The sequence below is a fragment of the Aquarana catesbeiana genome, linkage group LG03, assembly GCF_042186555.1.
Source record: "Aquarana catesbeiana isolate 2022-GZ linkage group LG03, ASM4218655v1, whole genome shotgun sequence".
NCBI lineage: Eukaryota > Metazoa > Chordata > Amphibia > Anura > Ranidae > Aquarana > Aquarana catesbeiana.
This window is the reverse complement of record NC_133326.1, coordinates 107,634,892-107,656,954: the sequence shown is the minus strand read 5'-3', so window position 1 is coordinate 107,656,954 and position 22,063 is coordinate 107,634,892. Positions and strand designations below refer to the sequence as shown.

At 41.7% G+C, this 22,063-nt stretch overlaps 1 protein-coding gene across 2 annotated transcripts in view; it reads right to left on the bottom strand.

Moving 5' to 3' along the window:
- LOC141131537 (proto-oncogene Mas-like) overlaps positions 1-21,308 on the bottom strand; it is a 58,118-nt gene extending 36,810 nt beyond the window's left edge. For both annotated transcript variants that reach the window (XM_073618919.1, XM_073618920.1), the window contains exon 1: positions 20,946-21,308. The gene's annotated coding sequence lies outside the window, so the exon portion shown is untranslated. The remainder of the gene's footprint in view (positions 1-20,945) is intronic.
- Between the last annotated feature and the right edge of the window lie 755 nt (positions 21,309-22,063).

Genomic DNA, 22,063 nt, shown 5'->3' with positions numbered 1-22,063 from the left:
ACTTTCTTTATGAAAAATGTAATTATAAAATGAGTTTCATTATTAAAAAAAAAAATAACAAAGTGTTTGGGTGTCAGGATACGAAGCAATTAAGCCTGACTTCAGAAGCAAAGAAAGGGGTGAGGACTTCTGGCAGATGTTTTACATTTCAACTTCTCATATTATTTTACTATTTAAGATGTTTGTTGTAACATGACTGTGTCACTGGTGGCTGGTTTATGAGAGACAAGTGAGAGGGACAAGGTAAAAGTTAGAAAACTGTTGGTAAGTGCCATCAACAGCCCCAACCCCATTGTTATGGGAGTGAAGTTAATGACCAGCATTGATTCATCGTAGTGAGAAACATGAGAGAAAGGCTCACTCCTCCCTGCTTTACCCTGATTGGGTCAAAGACTGAATCTGACACTGCGAACTTGGGTTAATAGGGTAAAAAATAGGGTAGAATTTTGTAAGCAAGTTTGTTCGAATTTGGGACACAGGTGGGTCATTTCAGTTCACTTTTTTATTTTTAATATATTTTAACCACTTTCCCTCTGACCAGGGCATTTTTTGCGATAGTGCACTGCGTTACTTAAACTGTCAATTGCGCAGTCGTGTGATACTGTACCCAAATAACATTTCATTTTTTCCCACAAAGAGAGCTGTCTGTTTCATGGTATTTGATCAAATCTGTGGTTTTTATTTTTTGTGCTATAAACAAAAAAAAGACTGACAATTTTGAAAAAAAAAACAAAATTTTTTACTTTCTGCTATAAAACACATCCAATAATAATAATAATAAAAAAAAAACAAATTTTTTTTTATACATTTAGGCCAATATGTATTCTGCTACATATTTTTGGTAAAAAAAAATCCCAATAAGTGTATATTGATTGGTTTGTGCAAAAGTTATAGCGTCTACAAACTATGGGATATATTTATTTATTTAAAAAAAAGATATATATTTTTTTACTAGTAATTAGCGCCGATCAGTGACTTATAGCAGAACTGCAATATTGCGGCGGACAGTCGGACACTAACTGACACTAATTGGGGACCAGTGACACTAATACTAAATGCTAAAAAATATGTACTGTCACTGTACTAATGACACTAACTGGGAGGGGGTTAACATCAGGGGGATCAAAGGGTTAACTATGTGCATAGCTGGTGTTGCTGTGTACTATGGGAGGTGCTTAAGGGAACACATGATCCATGCCTTACCTAGTGACAGAACAGTGGTCTGCCTTGTTTATATCCCCATCACTTAGTACCAAAGGATCGGCGGGCGCCGGTGGACATCGAGTCCACGATACCCGCTGTGTATATTCACAGCCAGGGCGGCCCACTAGCAGTGCCCATGAGCGCCCAAGACCCCAAAGTGCAGGATCACGTACTAGGTACGTGATCCTGCACAGCAGTGCCACTTTGCCATCATTTATGTAAGTTATATGGTCGGCAAGTGGTTAATTTCTATGTTGAGGGGCCCCCAAACTTGAAGTACCCGGGGGGGAGGGGGCCCCAAGGTCTAAATCCGGCACTAGCGCTGGGTCCTGGTCCACTTTGCCTCCTCTTTGGCACTACGCGCTTCCTCTCTGCTTGTCAAATGCTCTCTGAAAAGCGATCCACCACGCAGTGCTTTTCAGAGGGGCAGCAAGGGATTCTGCATGTGGAGTTCAGTTTATTATTAATATTTTTCATTGGGAAACAAGCCACGGGATCATTGAACCTCAAGCCACAGATCGCTCTCATATTTACTTTCTATCAAGTCAGAACGTGTTGGAATTAGCTATGTTGGCTGTGAGCTGATAGTTACCGGCAATTCACAATAATCTCACCCTTGTTTACTCCGAGATGATACGTTTATTACCTGTTTACAATAACACACTCTAAGTTACAGATTGGACTATGACTAACTACAGCTAATGGCATTTTTAAATAAGAGATATTTATACCTCGCCACTTCCTTCATAAGTATGTTTATTTTAGAGAAGTGATAAACAAATTATCTTTGGATCCCGAGCGCGGGGTTCATATGTTCTATGTGGCTAAAATATACCGCCATTTATCCACTTCTCATTTAGGTTCATCAAGCTGATGAAAATCATCAAGAAATTTATAGAACTTGGGATCCCATGGTGTAAAGGCTGAAATGAAGAATTTATTGCTAATATCTGGATTTATGAAGGGGAATATTCAAATAATTCCTGCTTGAAGCCAGCTGTACTTCTAGGATTGCTGCTGCATTGCACAGATTATACCACACTGTTATTAGCTGGCACATTATATTACTTATGTCAAAAAGATTTCAATTAAATTAAATCTAAACCCAAACTGGACAACATTTCGTTTGCAAAAGTTCTGGATATTTTAAACAACTGCCATAGTTTTTTTTATGTACAATACATTTTTATTAATTTTTTTTAAATTGATTAAACATACTTGAGGTTTTGTATTTCACATACAATCGCAAATATTTTATAACATGTATACATCTGATTGGACATTGTTGTCATATTATTTAATGCCAAATTAACATTTAGTAATCAAAGTATATTAATGTGAATACTAATAATATAAAAGCATATTAATATGAACCATTTAGGATATAGAAGTAAAAAGAAAAAAAAAAAAGATCTGAGTTAAAATAATAAGCATAACCGTAAGCGATGTAGTGTAAACTCTAAAATTAATGTTTAAATAAGAGTGCCCAACAAACGCAGCATTTGATATGGCACAGTGGCTGCATTTGTTGGGCACAGTGGGAGCAATTGATGGACACAGTGGCGGCAATTCATGGGTACAGTGGGAGCAATTGATGGACACAGTGGCAGAAATTGATAGGCATAGTGGCGGCAATTGATGGGGCACATTGGCTGCATTTGATGGCACAGTGGCTGCACTTTATGGGGCACAGTGGCTGCATTTTATGGGGCACGGTGGCTGCATTTGATGGGCACAGTGGCTGCGTTTGGGCACAGTGGCTGCATTTGATGGCACAGTGGTTGCGTTTGATGGGCAAAGTGGCGGCAATTGATTGGCACAGTGGCTGCGTTTGATGGCACAGTGGCGGCAATTGATGGGCACAGTGGCTGCGTTTGATGGCACAGTGGCTGCAATTGATGGGCACAGTGGCTGCGTTTGATGGCACAGTGGCTGCAATTGATGGGCACAGTAAGGCTGCAATTTAAAAAAATTTCAGTTTGTTTGCGCCCCCCCAAAAATTTTGAGCACCAGCCGCCACTGCTATTGATCCATTAGCTGTTGCTACTAATTCCTCCATGTCGTAAAGTTCCTGAATTGTATTAATCCATTGTTTAATTGATGGAATGCAGGTAGATTTCCAATATCGTGGTATTAGGACTTTAGCTGCTATCAACAGGTATCTTGTTCAAGATTTTTTTAATTTTTTCATAGTGCAGTTGGAAATATGAAGTAAGCAACAGGCTGGTGTCAATTTAATATTAGTATCAGTAATACTTTTTATCAATGCACAAAATCTTTGCCAAAATGGGGTTATTAGAGGGCATTTCCACCAAATGTGTACCAGAGAACCCATCTCTTGATTACAACGCCAACACAAATCAGAGGACTGTGGGAACCATTGTTTCAACTTATCAGGAGTTATATACCAATGTGATAGTAGTTTATATGAAAGTTCCTGAAAACGGGAGCTAATGGTGCATTTGTGTGCAAAGATGCATGCATGTTGCCATTGTTCATCATGAAATGTTGTATTAAGAGTTGATTCCCAGAGTGCTTTAAATTTGACCGTGCTGTAAGTGTTATGCCCCGTACACACGGTCGGACATTGATTGGACATTCCGACAACAAAATCTTAGGATTTTTTCCGACGGATGTTGGCTCAAACTTGTCTTGCATACACACGGTCACACAAAGTTGTCGGAAAATCCGATCATTCTGAACGCGGTGACGTAAAACACGTACATCGGGACTATAAACGGGGCAGTAGCCAATAGCTTTCATCTCTTTATTTATTCTGAGCATGCGTGGCACTTTGTGCGTCGGATTTGTATGCACACGATCGGAAATTCCGACAACGGATTTTGTTGTCGGAAAATTTTATAGCCTGCTCTCAAACTTTGCGTGTCGGAAAATCCGATGGAAAATGTGTGATGGAGCCTACACGCGGTCGGAATTTCCCACAACAAGGTCCTATCACACATTTTCCGTCAGAAAATCTGACCGTGTGTACGGGGCATAAGAGGTTTGTAGCCAGCCATACACTGTCGAGATTTTTTCCATAGTATTTCCTTGAAGGCAATACTGTTTAACCATTTTTTATCTTTTTTGCATCTTAGTGCTGCTGATCTCCTCTAGTCTCTTTCAGCCTCTTCCTGTCTTTTTGCGACATGAACATGGTAACAATGGAGGAGCACAGTTGGGAGACCGATCGTCACCACATAGCGGGAAGTGCCTGCAGTAGAACCTACATGGCAGGATCGCCAGGTATTGTTTTAATGTGAGCTGCATTTTAAAAAGATTGAAACTTTCTGCAACAACAGTAAAATGTATTTCCAGTTTTGCAGTCAAAGTTGAGAAAGCCCCACTCTGTTTTTTATGTCCAAGATGATGTCATATGGGATGAAACACGTTGGACCGAGCCTACGCACGTGACACTGACACACTTTTTTCGAGTTGGAACCTTTGCTGTAAAATGTGACATTTTATGTGCTTACCCGCTTTTTATCATGTGAGTAGAATGTGTATCATGTGTTTGCATTAAAGTTTTTAGCCAATTTACACTATGTGGCTCTCCTTGCTTTGATTACATGTGGATATTCGATTATATACACTATATTACCAAGTATTGGGATGCCTGCCTTTACACACATGACTTTAATGGCATCCCAGTCTTAGTCCGTTGGGTTCAATATTGAGTAGACCCACCCTTTGCAGCCATAACAGCTTCAACTCTTCTGGGAAGGCTGTCCAACCCCTAAAAAACAACCCCACACCATATTCCCGTCTCCACCAAATGATTTGGACCAGTGCATAAAGCAAGGTCCATAAAGACATGGATGAACAAATTTGGGGTGGAGGAACTTGTCTGGCCCTGACTTCAACCCAATAGAACACCTTTGGGATGAATTAGAGCTGAGACTGTGAGACACACTCCTAAACCTTGTGGACAGCCTTCCCAGAAGAGTTGAAACTGTTATAGGTGCAAAGGGTGGGCCAACACGATATTGAACCCTACGGACTAAGACTGGGATTCCATTAAAGTTCATGTGCGTGTAAAGGCAGGCATCCCAATATTTTTGGTAATATAGTGTATATGGTTATCATTGTCTCTACTAATCTTGGAGAGAAAACCATCCTGACATATTGGAACCAATGGGTGTGAAATGAATGTTCCCAGTGAAAGTGTTTACAACAGGCAAATCAGACTAGTGTGGTCATTTCAGTCTGGTAAGAGTGCATTTCTTACAATGGTGATGGCTCACATGGTGACTACATTTATGGAGTAGCATGACCTCCACACAATATCAATGGTGTTTTCCTCAAGACACATATTGGATTTTAACTTTTTCATTATTTTTGCCAGATTTAATTTTGATATGGACTTGTTTTTAGCAATCTTTTTTCACTATGTTAGAGCAGCAACATATGTATGATATATGTTTTTTATGTGTTCCCATTCACACAGCATGCCTATTTTTTTTGTGTTTGTTTGTTGTTTTTCAATTTTTTTTTACTTTTAGATGTTTCTCGGGACAAGGCGTCATGACCAAATGCAAGGTTTTTTGAACAATCGTAGAGAGAGCCTGTCCCAAGTCTGTCCTAGTTAGAATATGCAAGAAGCCCAGCCTCTACATCTTTAACACTTTATTTGGAGAGACAATCTTCAAATTTAGTTATAATTGATAATGATGATCTGCTTGCACAGTACAGACAGGGTCAATTAGGGCAAACACAAATGCCCAGCCCCCTCATAAACAAAGAAAGCTACCTATGATTTTTCCTTGCTTGGAGGGTCCATAGTAGAGCATCTAAAAAAATGGTAAGCTGCAATATTATTTTTTTTTTTTAAGTCATGCTATGTGAATGGGGACATGTAACAAATATAAAGTAGGTGTTATCCCAATTGTCTTCAAAAGTGGAAGTACACTTTAAAGCCTAGCACACACTAATAGTTTTTTTTTTCGTTCAATCCAGCGGGCTAAACGGAAAAAAACTGAAGAGCTCAGAAGGAACCCCTGTACTAACAATCCAATGTTAGGACAGCACTCTTCCCTGCTGAGCTATTGTGTTCTGGCAGGGGGACGTCCCCCTGTGAAACTCAGTGTTGATGTTAAAAAAAAAACAAAAAACATTTTTGTACCTGGAGTTTAGTTTTAGGATTCCTATCAATTTCCAATGCCATATATGTGTTTGGAGGCTCTGGTAGTATTGTACATGATATTGCCTTCTTAAAGTGGTACAGTGGAACCTTGGTTTACGAGTAAGGCTGTTAACGAGCATTTGAAAGACGAGCAACTTTTAAAAAAAAATCCTGACTCGGTTTGCGAGTGTTGTCTCGCAAAATGAGCAGGATTCAAGCAATGGGGTGTGCAGTACCGCATTTGGCCAGAGGTGCGGGGGCACCGGTGACACTCGGAATGGTTCAGAACCATTCGGGCCATTCGGAAATACTCGGAACCACTCAGAAATACTCGGAAACTACTCCGTTCCAGAGTGTTTTCGAGCCTTTCCGTGGGTTTCTGAGTCCAGCCGAGCTGTCCCTGAGTATTTCCGAGGCTCTCTGGTGCCCCCCACCTCTGGCCACATGCAGTATTGCATGCAATAGAAGTCAATGTGGAACTAATTATCTGAGTTTCCATTGACTTCTATGGGGAAACTCGCTTTGATATGCGAGTACTTTGGATTACAAGCATTCTCCTGGAACAGAATCCTGGACCGGATTACGGAATGCTCGTAATCCAAGTTTCCACTGTAGTAAAGTCTGTCCTACCACTTGTACCTACAGGCAAGCGTATAATAAGGCTTACTTGTAGGTACTGTGAATATCTCCTAAACTTTCACAGTTTAGGAGATATTCAGAGATATTCAGAGTACATGCAGCTGGTGACGTTACCGGCGTATGCGACCTGAAGGTCTGGCATACAGTGCCGGATCTTCAGAGCCTGTGCCGTAAACGGCGGCTCCCGCGCACATGCGTCATCGCGTTTCCGGCCGCTCATGTAGCTGGAGGACACCCTGAAGGAAGACCAGGAGAAGATTTCAGCCCTCTCGGCGGTGTCAGTGCACTGGAGGGCTTTGTACTAAGGTAAGTCTCTCATAATATGCTAGTATGCAATGCTTACTAGCACATTATGCCATTGCCTTGCAGGGGTTTTTTTTTATTCTTCATCAACTGTGGTTTACTACCGCTTTAATGAAGCTTACCCTGTACAATATCAGAAAATGAATAATGGCTTGTCCTAGCCATATAAAAAGGTTGTATTTACCAGTGCACTTTGTATCACTCACCGCAAATTAAGTTGCTTATCAAAAATCATGGATGGATTACCAGAAAATGTGGTCTCTGCACACAGTACAGTGTTCTGTCTACAAATCTGTGATGCAGCCAGTGAACACAGCTCAATCTAGCAAAGATAAAATGCTTATTTTCTATCAGTTATGAGACAAACTGTTTAGGTAGTGACTGAAAAAAATAACCATATTATTAAAAATGTTATTTTACGACAAAACCATAAAAGAACTCACCAGTAGACATGGTGTATATCATATGTTTGGCTCATTCATTTTAAATTGAGTTATTTTTTGAAGAAGTGCTCAATATATGGGCATTTTTTTTTCAAGGGAAGCTTTAGAAAGAATCAGAGGATCAACCCTAGCAATGCTTGGCCACCTGACCCTAGAACAGCAACCCCAGACATGTGTACTGTTTTTAGCCTGTAGCAGCTGATGATGGATGCTGATCACCTACTGATTTATCAGTAGGTTTGAACAATTTGAACAGTTTGGACAATCTTATTCTTATGGTAAAAATAAGCTGGTATTAAAGGACGCGCACGGCCCGACTCTAGATGGGGCAGGTGCAGCTCTGTCTGGGGAGAAAATGGTCAAAGATGGCACTGGATGTACAGGTGGATGGAACAGAGGGGGTAAGGGAACAAGAACCAGACAGCTGGGAGTTTGCATTATCTCTGGTCAATACAGAAGTATTTTAGAACCAAACTGTAGTATTGCTCAAAAAGCTGACAATATATCCCCCCCAGTATAGCAAAAGCTACATTTTTTTTTTTTTAAACAGAGGTATACTTTGACAAAATATGTCTCTGTATCTGTTCCAGGAAGGGAGAATAGCTCAATTTACTGATTGTAATAGGAAGCACTGCTTATCCCTGATGCCAGATAGTAAACTGATACTATAATCTATAATCTATAAAATAATGCTATAATCACCATCCTAAACAACACCAGCAATAGCTTTTCACAGAGAAAGACTCCATTGCCCATAATTAGCACCAGCAGTCTTCAGTGGGCTCAAAATGCCTCTCAGCAAATTCCTTGGGCTTTCTACTTTCCAAAAAGTCATGGTCATGGGTCATGGGGGGGGGGGGGGGGGGGGGGGCTGTACTACCTTGGCATTTTAGTACCTCAAGAAATTTGATAGGCAGTCATAATGTAGGACACAGGAAACTTTAAACTACCATTTCTTTTTTTTTCCAACTGCAAGATGAACTTCCAAAATTCCAAAATTTTACAAATTACCCTTTTATTTTGGAAGGAAAGTTCAGTAAAATTTTGTGATCATTCCTACTCACTAATGTAGTACAACCTTAGTAGGAGCTGCTGGATGGGATGGGTCCTTTTTTCTTTCCCTTGACCCTCCCAGGAACCTCAGCACTAGATGGCAGATGCAGTCTACTTTCAACACTGCAGGAGGTCAACTGCAGGAGCATAGCAGGGGGGAGAGGAAGTCAAGAGAAACATGGTTCCTCTATGGTTTCCAGGGTCACTAGGGAAGTTATCTAATTGGATGCTGCCGCCCCATGTGACTCTAGCAGCCCTCTTGGGTCAGGCAGAGCCTATTTAAGGCGCTGGCTCCCAGGTTTGGTGCACATTTGCGAATGGGGACAAATTTGGGTATGAGATGGCCAGGCCACATTCTGCCTCTCCAGACAGACGCTGTCAGATCGGCTGATGCCTGCTCTGCTACATGCTGTTGGCTTTCGTGAGTGTTCCCCGTTTGTACCTTCTCCCACTGATACAAGTTCTACTAATTGCACTTGGACTGTGTATGAGTTATTGCCGCCGCACCATGCTGCGCCCACAAACTACTCTCAGGCAACCCTGTGGAGTTACCCGCAAACACATTAACACATTTTTATACAGGCAAAGCCATCCAGCAAAATTGGTGATGGATCCTACAATGGTCACATGTTATTTCAGTAGTTTACAGTGCCTTGAAAAAGTTTGCAGCGAAAGGTCGTTCCTCAAAGTATTGACTCAGAGGGGCTGAATACAAATGTACACCACACATTTCACATATTTATTTGTAAAAAAAATTGAAACACATTTATCATTTTCCTTCCAATTCACAATTATATGCCACTTTGTGTTGGTCTATCACATAATATCCCAATAAAATACATTTACATTTTTGGTGTAACATGATAAAATGTGGAAAATTTCAGGTGGTATGAATACTTTTTCAAGGCACTGTAAAGTTAGTTATAAAAAAATCCTAATGCTTAGGCAGGTAAGTGAAAAAATAATAATGAAACTGCATACATTTATTAGTTTATTATATTTAACCATGTATAGTTATGAGAAAACAATAAGTTTTGTGATTGTTATATTTTAGGGGTTTAGTTTAAGTTAGGGCTAAGAAGGTATAGGATGGGCTAATTTTCAGCAGCACCCCTGTTTCCTCCCCAGCATCTACACATCAAGAACTACCAGCTGCCAAAACCAACTTACAGCCCAGATTTACTATATGCTTACTAGACAAGGCAGAAGTGTCAGCCAACCCACTCAGTAGTAGGGAGATAAAGGAATACATTGTACTCCCACTCAGCCAGCCTCTGCTTTAAACAGATCAGAAGATGCACACGTGACACACGTGACTTTGTATGTGTTGTGTTCACGAATGTAAGTTTTCTATTGTCTTGCACTCCATTAAACATGATTTCATTGGTGTTCACACAGATTGCATACAAAATGTCACAGATATTGTACAAAGTTGTGCAATGTGGCTGACAAAATTTCAGAGTATAGAGACATTCTTCCAAAGCAGAACAGAAGACAGTACACAGGTATATGTGATATAAAATAGGACGCTCTAGCTATTGAAACATCCCCATTTTCAGTAACAATGATTGTATTCCCTGAGAATAAATGAATCGGGCTGTGATTAGGAGGCTGATGATGTATCACACTGTGTTCTCGGTGAACATATATGCCCCGTACACACGATAGGATTTTCTGACAACAAATTTTGGATGTGAGCTTGTTGTCGGAAAGTCCGACCGTGTGTATGCTCCATAGAACATTTGCTGTCGGAATTTCTGCCAACAAATGTTTGAGAGCAGGTTCTCAAAATTCCCAACAACAAAACTTGTTGTCTCAAATTCAAACAAAGCGTGTGTACATAAGTCCGACGCATAAAAGTCCACGCATGCTTGGAATCAAGCAGGAGAGCCACACTTGGCTATTGAACTTCATTTTTCTTGGCTCGTCGTACATGTTGTACATCACCGCGTTCTTGACGTTCAGAATTTTTGACAACATTTGTGTGACCGTGTATATGCAACGCAAGTTTGAGCCAACATCCTTCAGAAAAAAATCCACGGTTTTGTTGTTGGAAAATCCTATCGTGTGTACAGGGCAATAGAGTGATTGTGTTGTAATTCTCGATTTTCAATTCTTGTTATTTACATTTTTATATTGCATATACATTGACCAGCCATAACTTTATGACCACTAACAGGTAAAGTAACATTGATTACCTTTTTACAATGGCATCTGAAAGTCAGTGGGATATATTAGGCAGCAAGTAAACATGTTGTTTCTGAAGTTGATGTGTTGAAAGAAGAAAAATTGGGCATCACAGTATGTTTTGTATAGAGCTGCTTAGATGCATCTGGTCAGAGTACCCATCTTGACCCATGTTCACAGCCAAAAGCGTCTACAATGGGCACGTGAACATCAGACCTGGATGACGGAGTAATGGAAGAAGGTGGCCTGGTCTGAGGCATCACGTTTTCTTTCGCAATGGAAGAAGGCAGACTAGTCTGAGGAATCACGTTTTCTTTCGCAATGGAAGAAGGTGGCCTGGTCTGAGGAATCATGTTTTCTTTCGCAATGGAAGAAGGTGGCCTGGTCTGAGGAATCATGTTTTCTTTCGCAATGGAAGAAGGTGGCCTGGTCTGAGGAATCACGTTTTCTTTCGCAATGGAAGAAGGCAGACTAGTCTGAGGAATCAGGTTTTTTTCGCAATGGAAGAAGGTGGCCTGGTCTGAGGAATCATGTTTTCTTTTGCAATGGAAGAAGGTGGCCTGGTCTGAGGAATCATGTTTTCTTTCCCAGTGGAAGAAGGTGGCCTGCTCTGAGGAATCAAGGTTTTTTATACATCATGCAGATAGCCGCGTGCGTGTAGGGGAATGGATTGCACCAGCATACACTATGGGAAGAAGCCAAGCTAGCAGAGGCAGTGTGATGCTTGGGGCAATGTTTGGCTGGAAAACCTTTGGTCCTGCCATTCATGCAGATATTACTTGACACGTACTACCTACCTAAACATTGTTGCCAATGCCAGGACAAGATCATCTAGCGCCCAGGGCACAGATGTCAAAAGGCACCCCCTCCACAAAATGTAGGAGCAAATCGTGTGTCAGCAAATATCCCCTCCCTTCCCTCCAAATTACATTGAGCACTAATCTGCACGTTTACCCGCAAGCATAAATTCCCTTTGCAAACCAAAATTCTCCCCAAACAAAATTTTCCCTCTTCTAGTACTTCTGCCAGCTTGTAGGTAGGAACTCTCAATGCCCCCCCCACCTCACATGATACCACAGCGCCCAGGGCAGCCATCCCTTCTGCCCACCCCTTGTCCCGGCCCTGATTGTTGCTGATCAAGTACACCCCTTCATTGAAATGGTATTCCCTGATGGCAATGGCCTCTTTCAGCAGGATAATGTGCACTGTCACACTGCAAAAATGATTCAAGAATGGTTTTAGGAACACAACAACGAGTTGGAGGTGTTGATTGGCCTCCAAATTCTCCAGATCTCAATTCATCAAGCATTATGGGATGTTCTGGAAAAACTAGTCCGATCCAAGGAGACCCCACCTCGCAACTTACAAGACTTAAAGGATCTGCCACTGGCCGATTGGTAAAGAGACAAAATAAGTGTAGCGCTAAGGGAAGGGATATAAAAAATGAAGTCTAAGAACTAGCAGTCCAAAGTTCGAGTGCTGAAAGAAACATCCTTGGAGAAAAGATGAAATAAAAAGTCCTCTGGAACGGGTCTCAACAAGGGTACAAATCCTCTGTAGAAGAAGCCCACACACCACCAATGAAAATGAAGAGGCTTACCAGACTTGGTGGACCCGACAAGGCATACGCCCGGTGGGGTCAATCAGGCTTAGGTGGTGCTGGGCTGGTGTAGGTCCAGAAGAGCAGGGATGGTGGAGTGACTTCCACGTGGCTGTGTTCCTCAAACGTGATCAGGCCCGAAGGTCGTGTCCCTCGAATCCGTGTTGGAACAAGCAATGACAACAGCAAATGGAGGAAGAGAAGGATTGGCCAGATAGTGTAAATCCATTTAAATGAAGATTTATTAAAAAATAAGTGGCGACAGTGGGGTCCTTCCCGACGCGTTTCGTCTGCATAGACGTCATCTGGGGGGACAGATGACGTCTATGCAGACGAAACGGGCCGGGTAGGACCCCACTGTCGCCACTTCTTCACAGCGCTGTTTTTTAGATACTTTTCATGTGAGTGTATACTATTATTTAATAAATCTTCATTTAAACGGATTTACACTATCTGGCCAATCCTTCTCTTCCTCCATTTGCTGTTGTCATTGCTTGTTCCAACACGGATTCGAGGGACACGACCTTCGGGCCTGATCACGTTTGAGGAACACAGCCACGTGGAAGTCACTCCACCATCCCTGCTCTTCTGGACCTACACCAGCCCAGCACCACCTAAGCCTGATTGACCCCACCTGGCGTATGCCTTGTCGGGTCCACCAAGTCTGGTAAGCCTCTTCATTTTCATTGGTGGTGTGTGGGCTTCTTCTACAGAGGATTTGTACCCTTGTTGAGACCCGTTCCAGAGGACTTTTTATTTCATCTTTTCTCCAAGGATGTTTCTTTCAGCACTCGAACTTTGGACTGCTAGTTCTTAGACTTCATTTTTTATATCCCTTCCCTTAGCGCTACACTTATTTTGTCTCTTTGTTATTCTTTACACTTGTTGGTTGTGTTAGCTGCTTTCTATCCCCCCTTCTAGGTAGCGCAGAATTATTGTGTACATATACACTGGCCGATTGGTGCCAGATACCACAATACACCTTCAGAGGTCTAGTGGCGTCCATATCTCAATGAGTCAGGGCTATTTTGTTGGAAAAAGGGGCTTTTTTGGTGGCAAATGGGGAACCACTCAATATTAGGCAGATGGTCATAAAGGTGTAACTGATCGATTATACATTCTTATGCTTTCTCTACCTAGTGTCTATGCATAGTTTAATGCAGTCACTGATCACCAACTTCTTCTCACATAAGTAGTAAAGGAGTTAAAAGTCTTTGCTCAGTAAATTGCAGCTATGTTCTCTTTAAATACCCAATCATGAGCAGATAAAATAAACAGAATTTTGCTTTCTCGTGATTAGATAATCAACTCTTTTAGCAAATCAACCTCAGCCCCAGTCTATTGCTTTTAACTGGTAAGACCTGACTGGCACATTTGCATTGTGAGAAAAGATCAGCAAGTTACAATCACTGTGTAGGACTACTAAGCATTACACAAAGCCTGCATGAAATGAAAGCAAAACGTGGCTGCCCCCATGCAAATATATAATTAGAAACTATACAAAGAAACAAGTATTTTAACACATAAACATGCAATGATGGATGATTTACAATAAAGACCCCAAATAGTGGAAACTATTGTTAACTATAATACTGAATAAGGCCTCATTCACACGGGCGTACTATAGCATGTTTGCCAGCACAGGGATGCACAGGTGATCTGTGGCAGACAATGTGCATTTGGGGCTGTACAACAAGGATTAGTATACAGACATATCGGAATATACATCAGTCCCACGCTCTGCTCCTGTATGGAGACCGTCACTGCTACGCGAAGCTGTTACTCGATTACTCTGTCATAGCTCCCAACTCTCCCTGATTTGGAATAAAGTCCCTCTGTCCCTCTTTCCCCCTCATTTGTCTCTCATTTTGGTCTGATCTATAAATTTGTATATAAAATGCACTTTGTATCATTCAAAAAGTGTTCCAGTGCTAAACTTTTCATCTGATCTCCAAAATGACATCAGCCGTCTCCGGGTCTCCTCTCCTCCAGCTGACCCCGCGTGTCTCTGTTACAAGCGCCGTACTCCGCCCAGTCCCAGCACCTGCAGTCCTGCCCAACCACTTCACCGGGACTCAGCCAAGGCCAGCCCAAGAACGTCAGATATCTGCAATCCCACCAATCATCTCTGTTACCGCTGGACTCAGTGCTCAGGTCAACTGAGAGATACAGGGAGTGCCCGTGTTAAAGCACCCCCGCCTGTCACATTAACCACTTAAGGACCAAGCCTCTTTCAGAGATTTGTTGTTTACAAGTTAAAAACAGTTTTTTTTGCTAGAAAGTTACTTAAAACCTCCATGCCCTGTGATTGGAGCACTACAGATCCTGCCCACATAGGCAGTGCCCAGGTTGGCCAGTGCATTAAGATGGCCCTGGACCAGAGGAGACAGCTGGCCGGAGGGGAGGAGAAGGCGTTCCATTCCCAAGCTGACGTCACTTCCTGTATTGGTTTCGGGTATTGGAGCATTTTCGCGAGTACCTATACTCGTGAAAATGCCTAGTATCGGCACTGATACCGGTATCAGTGCGACCCTAGTTTAAACCATATGAAAAATTCAGAACATTTTAAGTACCACAGAGGATTTGATATATTTTGTTCAGCTGTCACTTTTGCCACACTGCTTTCCCTGTACATAAAGGTAGAAACTATAAAAAAGGGGATTAATTATGGCTTTGTTCACATGTTTGCCTGTTCAGTGTATCCCTGTGCAGGCAGTTGCATTCATGCAGGGGCCGCAAAGACACAGTTGCTGCTCCCAATTTGACATTCGTGTGGATGTACAGACCCAAACGCTCTCCTGGGGAGCACGAGGTTTAACACCTACAGTTGATTTGGAAGAACATCACTATTTTTCTTTCACAACAAGGACTTTTTGGTGTTTTGGAATCTCCTTTTTCACTTTCTACGTTTTGTGGATCACATGAATGAACTTTCATTGTTTAAATATCTGTTTATTTTCATATTGATTTTATTATCACAATAATGACAGAGCAACATTTTGCTTATTTTATCTGTTTTATGGTGTGTACATACATATGAGTGCCGCTGTTGGGTCACAGAGCGCAGAATTTTACATACAAAGTGTTCATTGTTTTAACAGTTGTTGGTTGCTAAGCAATCCCTATTTTAATGAAGTTCTTCTTTAAGGTAGGCTCAGACAAAGCATTAGCTCTCTGTCTTTTTTCGGTGTGTGCAATAGACATAAAACGTGTAATGGAAGCTTTTTTTTTTTTTTTTTCAATGATTGTGGTGAGGTTTATACGTGTATTTGAGACTCTTGCTTGTGGCACAGTAATTAAAGTATATTATATAGGTACAAGGAAGTCCACAATAGTTCTGAAACACCTCAAGTATGCAGTGTGTGGGGGGCACACGGGCCCCAAGGGAAAGGGGGCCCACTGTGCCCGACACACACTGCCCACATAGAGTAAACCACAATAAGTCAACCACATTTGAGTGGCGGTACCATCATCCATGGAATTTTTTCTTAATTTTTGGGGCACAGGCAGTGGCTGGGCTTCATTTGCTGATACTAATAATTATAGTCCCTGCCGTTGCCACCTGCAGCCACTGGCAGCCCTGGCTAGTAGAGTAATATGCTCTCAGTAAATCCTGGGGGCAGAGCTGTGCTGAGAATGGCTATGCTCAGATCGAATGTAATCCCATCAAGCGGCGGAGGGCTGGCATGCAGCTGGCATCATTAGAAAATTGTGCACAGTTTTTTTTCTGGGAAGATAAACAAATATCTAACAGTATCTCTATGAACTGCTACTATACTGTTACTACTCCTATCAAACTCTGTCTAAAGTCATACAGCTATAGTACCTGTGAATCACTGCACTGTATGCCAATCAGCCCTAACATGACCGTCTGACAGGTAAAGTGGTGTGGTTTTTATACACCATGGATGCAGCGCAGTGTGCGTTTTTTTTTTGTGAGTGGTTAGTTGCGCTTTGCCATAGACTTTCATTATGTCCCATGGTTTTAATGTGCTTTACAAAAAGCGCACCAAAACTGCACTTTCAATTGTTGGTTTCAGAAAGCTCACCAAAACCATGGGACATAATAGAAGTGTATGGCAAAGTGTAGCTAACTAACATGAAAACTGTGGGTACTCTACACTGCATCAGTTTGAAAGTGACCTATTGGAGGAGGGAAGAACATTTTATGGGTACAGGAAGGCTTTTTCTTTATTTAACTCTGCCCCTTTAAGTCCCTCCCACTGTAAACACGATTTGGCCACACCCACCAGTCACGGCTTTGGGGTGCACACCCTAATGCAGTGGGCTGTGCATGGCTATGGTCTATCTTCAGGCTGTGTACAATGCAGGGATGGTAAACAGAGCTCTGCCAGCAGTGACCCCTGTACTGTGCCCTCCTAACTCCCTTACTGTGCCCTCCTAACTTTCTCACTGTGCCCTCCTAACTTTCTCACTGTGCCCTCCTAACTCCCTTACTGTGCCCTCCTAACCCCCTGTACTGTGCCCCCCTAACTCCCTGTACAGTGCCCTCCAAACTCCCTTAATATGCCCCTCCTAACCCCCTGTACTATGCCCTCCTAACCCCCTGTACTGTGCCCTCCTACCCTCCCTGGACTGTGCCCTCCTAATCCCCTGTACTGTAACTTCCTACCCACCCTGTACTATGAACTCCTAACCCTCTGTACTGTGTCCTCCTAACCCCCTGTACTGTGCCCTCCCTGTGTTTTATCCTCCTGCCCTCCACCAGCTGTCACCTCTCCCCCCAAGTCTCCCAATGACCCTCCCATCCCCTTCCTCTTCCCCCCAGTGAGCACAGCCTTTTCCATCCCAACTCTACCACACCACAACCCCTATTTCACCCCATCCTCAACTACCCTGCCCTCATTTACCTCTCTACTTCCCCCTCCCAACCTGCCCACACTCACCTCCCAAACTTCCCCTCTACCTACTCTTCCTAGGTAATAGGTATCGCTAATTGGCATGGGCGTAGCATAAGGAATTGCAGGGGTCACAATCGCAACCCAGCCCCTAGCTCCAGGGGGCCCCTGTAGCCTCCCCGTCATATTATCATATCCTCCACAAAGTCCAGGTCCGCTCTGCCCTAGGGCCCCACAGCCATACTCCAGTACTGGGCTTCTACTTTGCCTTTCACAGTCCACACCCCTCTGTTCTCATTGGCTGGGGAGGAAGCTGTGAGTCATTTCCTGAATGGAGAGGAGCATGAGGTGAGAACAGCCCAGGATGGGGAAGTGTCTGTGCTGTGTGCTCGCAACATGGAATGGTAACCGAGCTCAGCGAGTTAAGAGGAGAAGAGTGCCGTCCTGTAGCCACAATGGGACGATGTTACTGGTGAGGTATGACACTGCTCAGTGTCTCCTAGTCACCAGCTGGGATTCTCTACAACCCCCCACCCAGGGATGTTTACTTATACCCCACTTCCCTAACAATTGGGGAAAAGACACACACCTCTTGGAGGTGACCTTCCCCCAACACCTGCCAACACTGACAAAGAAACCCTCAGAAATTGCTAAAACAAATCCCTTAACATCTCCTGAGGGGCCCCTGAAGGGCTGCAGGCTCCAGATTTTGTGTCACATGGCTTTGCCCTCCCCAGATCTAAGTTGCACCTGCCCCAAAGCCCCCTGACCACCCCCTCCGCTCTGGATGCTATGCCTGGCTGCTGAGCTCCTTTCCCATTCAAGCAGTCTATACTGCTCCTCCTCCTCGGAGCTGAAATCATTCCTTTACAACACTTCCAGTCAGCCAAAATTATATTGGTGCATCCCTAGTTTTCTTTGTCACTTACTTAAAGTCCATCTAAAACGATTAGTCCATCTAAAACAACCCTGTCCACTTGGTGCACCATGGTCAAAATTCCATTGTCAAAAACTGTGTTGTCAGTCTGTTACAGGAAGTGGATATTAAATGAATCAATTGGCAGGACCAACTAGTAAACAAAAATGTTGCAAGGGACTCAGACAAACAAAAAACTTGATAGTGACAAAATACAGCATTTATGTAATTTTTTATATTGCCCATAGTTGTGTATAATATTGTCAATATCTTGGATACCGTTCTATATTACATTAGCCCATAGTCTTCTCCTCTGATCTTTATAATGGCCATAGTTCTACTTAAAGCGCAACTTTACCCAAAAGGGGAAGTTCTGCTTTTCCGCCTCCCCCCCTTCCTCTAACACATTTGGACACAATTTTTTGGGGGGGCATTCCTAGTTTTTATAGGTACCTGCTTTCACTTCTGCTCAGATTGCCTAAGCAGTCTGAATAGAAGTTCTCAGAGAAAGCTGTGGAATTCACAAAGCGCAGTTTGGCTTTTAGTTTTTTGGGGGCCACTCAAGATCCGCTTTAAGAGGATCACTTTCACTTGTTTACCTTAAAGTATTTAAAAGATTATTTTTAACTTAGAAATTAATTTTGAAAAATGTTAGGCATCCCTGCAGAGTTCAGTAAGAAATGATTATAATATAGTTTGTATATATGTTGTGGTAGTTGATGCGTCCACAGTTATTATTAGATGGCTGCTGAATATCATAGGGGTTGATTTACTAAAGGTAAATAGGCAGTTGCACTCTCCATGTGCAGTTTCTCCAGAACTTAGTAAATGAGGTAAAGTTTCACTTTGCAAAGAATACCCCAATCATGTGCAAGGAAGATAAAAAGAACAGCATTTGTGCTTGCACATGATTGGATGATGGAAGGTAGCAGAGCTTCAGCTCATTTACTAAGCTGTGGAGTAACTGCTGTTGCAGTGTGCAACTGAACTTTGCAAAGTACACAACCTATTTGACTTTGGTAAATCAACCCTAATGGATAATCTACCAAAGGGTACATTTAGTATTTCAGGTTGAAGAGTTCATTATATACACAACCTCCTTTAAATAAGTTAAAAAATTACCAAGACAGGATTGGTGGCTGTGGCTGATCACCTTGTTACCTGTAGATTTTTTAAACCAAGTTAAAAAGGGTTAATCCCTTGGGATAGACCAACTATTTTGATCTACCCTTGTTTAAAGGTATCATATTGATACCAAGTTAAGGAACATTTGTACACTCAAAGAAAGAAGTGCTCAGATGGCACAGTACCTTTGAAGTTTGCTGCCAGCACATGATGTTTGCATCTTTGGGGGGATATTAGTATCACTCCATCAATGTGTTAACTTCTCACTATAACAGGGTGTGATTACAGGGTTATTAGTACCCCCTCATTTTTGGCACACAGATACCTCATTGGACCTTTTGGTTGGCCCTGAGGATTCTTTGGAACTGTGATCATTTAAAGGGTGGTAATGTATTAAGGTCATACAAAAGCTCCAGATGAAGCGACGATTGTGGTGAAACATGTAGAGGCAACCATTCTTTTGTATTGTGACCACTGAGCTTTATTATGCTCCTTTTTATATATATATAAAATTATTTCTCACTTTTTAAAATTTATATTTTTGTAATATCAATTTCCATTGATTTGTTTGCACCTTTAAACTCCAATATTGTCTTGGTAATTTTTGATAATCTACCAAAGCTCTCAAAGAATCATTTTGAAACTCAGGCATTGATTTACTAAAGGCAAAAAGACAGCTGTTGCTCCACAGCTTAGTAAATGAGCAGAAGCTCTGCTGACTTCATCATCCAAACACGTGCAAGCAAAAATACATTTGTATTTTTTTTCCTTGCACGTGATTGGGTATTCTTTGCAAAGTGAAGCCTTACTACTTGTGTCCTGGAGCAACTGCACTTTCAGAGCGCACAGTCTATTTGCCTTTAGAAGGTCAACCTCTCAATGACAACAGCAACATGTATACTCAAGTGCTACTACATACTTTTTTTCTGACCTAAACGATACACAAGGGTTGACTTACTAAAGGCAAATAGACTGTGCGCTTTGCAAATTGCCATTGCCTTTAGTAAATCAACCCCATAAAATGTATAGGTAGGTTTTCAACAATGAAAAAAAATATATAGCTAGATTGGTTACTCTGGTTTAGTTAAAAAATACAAAATGTTTAACTTATTCTTCCATAAAAGAGTAGATCACTGCAAATCAATAAAATGTGTGTATATATAGATATCTATCTATAGATAGATAGATAGATAGATAGATAGATAGATAGATAGATAGATAGATAGATAGATAGATAGATAGATAGATAGATAGATAGATAGATATAGAGAGAGAGAGAGAGAGAGAGAGATAGATATATATATAGCGAGATATATATATAGCGAGATATATATATAGATATATATATATCTATATAGATATATCTATATAGATATATCTATATAGATATATATAGATCTATATATAGATCTATATATAAATATCTATATATATAGATATCTATATATCTATATCTAATATATATTTATACATTTGTAGATTTTGGATAACTCACCTTACTGTCCTGATCCTTGTTTAATTTTTCCCCTCTTATGGTTGTCTTGAAATCTTGTGAACTGGAATGTATTAGATCTGTTTATGTTTTCCAGATACAGGAGCAGATATCAATCCATCAACTTCCAGACCTGAGTGTAGCTTAGTCCATGTATCAGTGCTTTTAGTTTACAATGGTGTACACAGTGCTCTGTTGGTAAAGTTATATCACGCCCACTCTTACTAAAACAAAATTAATACCCTTAATGCTATTCAGGTATTACACAACCCCTGTGGCTGGAATGACATAGCATGTGTTCCATGTCCCCTCCTTCCTGTGTCTACTGTAGAGGCTTATACCCTTTCACTCTAAATCGTTCATCTCATATTCAGTACTATTACGACATCTGTTTGTTTGTATCACATGTAGTCTGCAGATGCATTTATGTACAAAGGGAATTCCACCCAATTTAATGCAATAGATACAGCACTGAAAGACTTAGAGGGGATTATCAGCTCTGCGTCTGACTCCTTCAGTATTACGTATAAAGTGCACGGCTCATGGGATATGTCAGGTTAGAGAGTATTGATGAAAGTTGTAAAATATGCCCGATTAATCTAATACTGTACACTCTAAAAGGGTAGAATGGTGTCCATTGTCCCTGGTTTGTGGAACCAGTCCCAAGAAAATTACAAATCCCATAAAAACTTTATGTACAGGTTAGGTGCTTCCTTGAGTTTGTATTATCTCGTTTCAGATTAAACCGACAATAAACCTTAATTTTTTAAAAATGTAAATAACAAACATGTCATACTTACCTGCTCTGTGCAATGGTTTTACACAGAGCAGTCCCAATCCTCTTCTTTGTCTCCCATTGGCACTCCAGGCTCCTCCTCTTTGCCTTCCCTGGGGGCACCTGTGCGGGCTCGCTCCTGAGCTGCCCTTTTGGCGTCTATTGACTAAAGCAAGGGATGGGGAGCCACAGTTACAAACTGTACAGGAGCTCTGAGAGCTGATTGGAGGGAAAGGACACAGCACACAGAGACAGGGCTGAGGCTGTCAGTCACAGGCTGTGTGCTGGAGCTCCCTCCCCTGTCAACTTTTTATCTCTTGGTGTCGGGAAAACTTGTCAGAAGTGA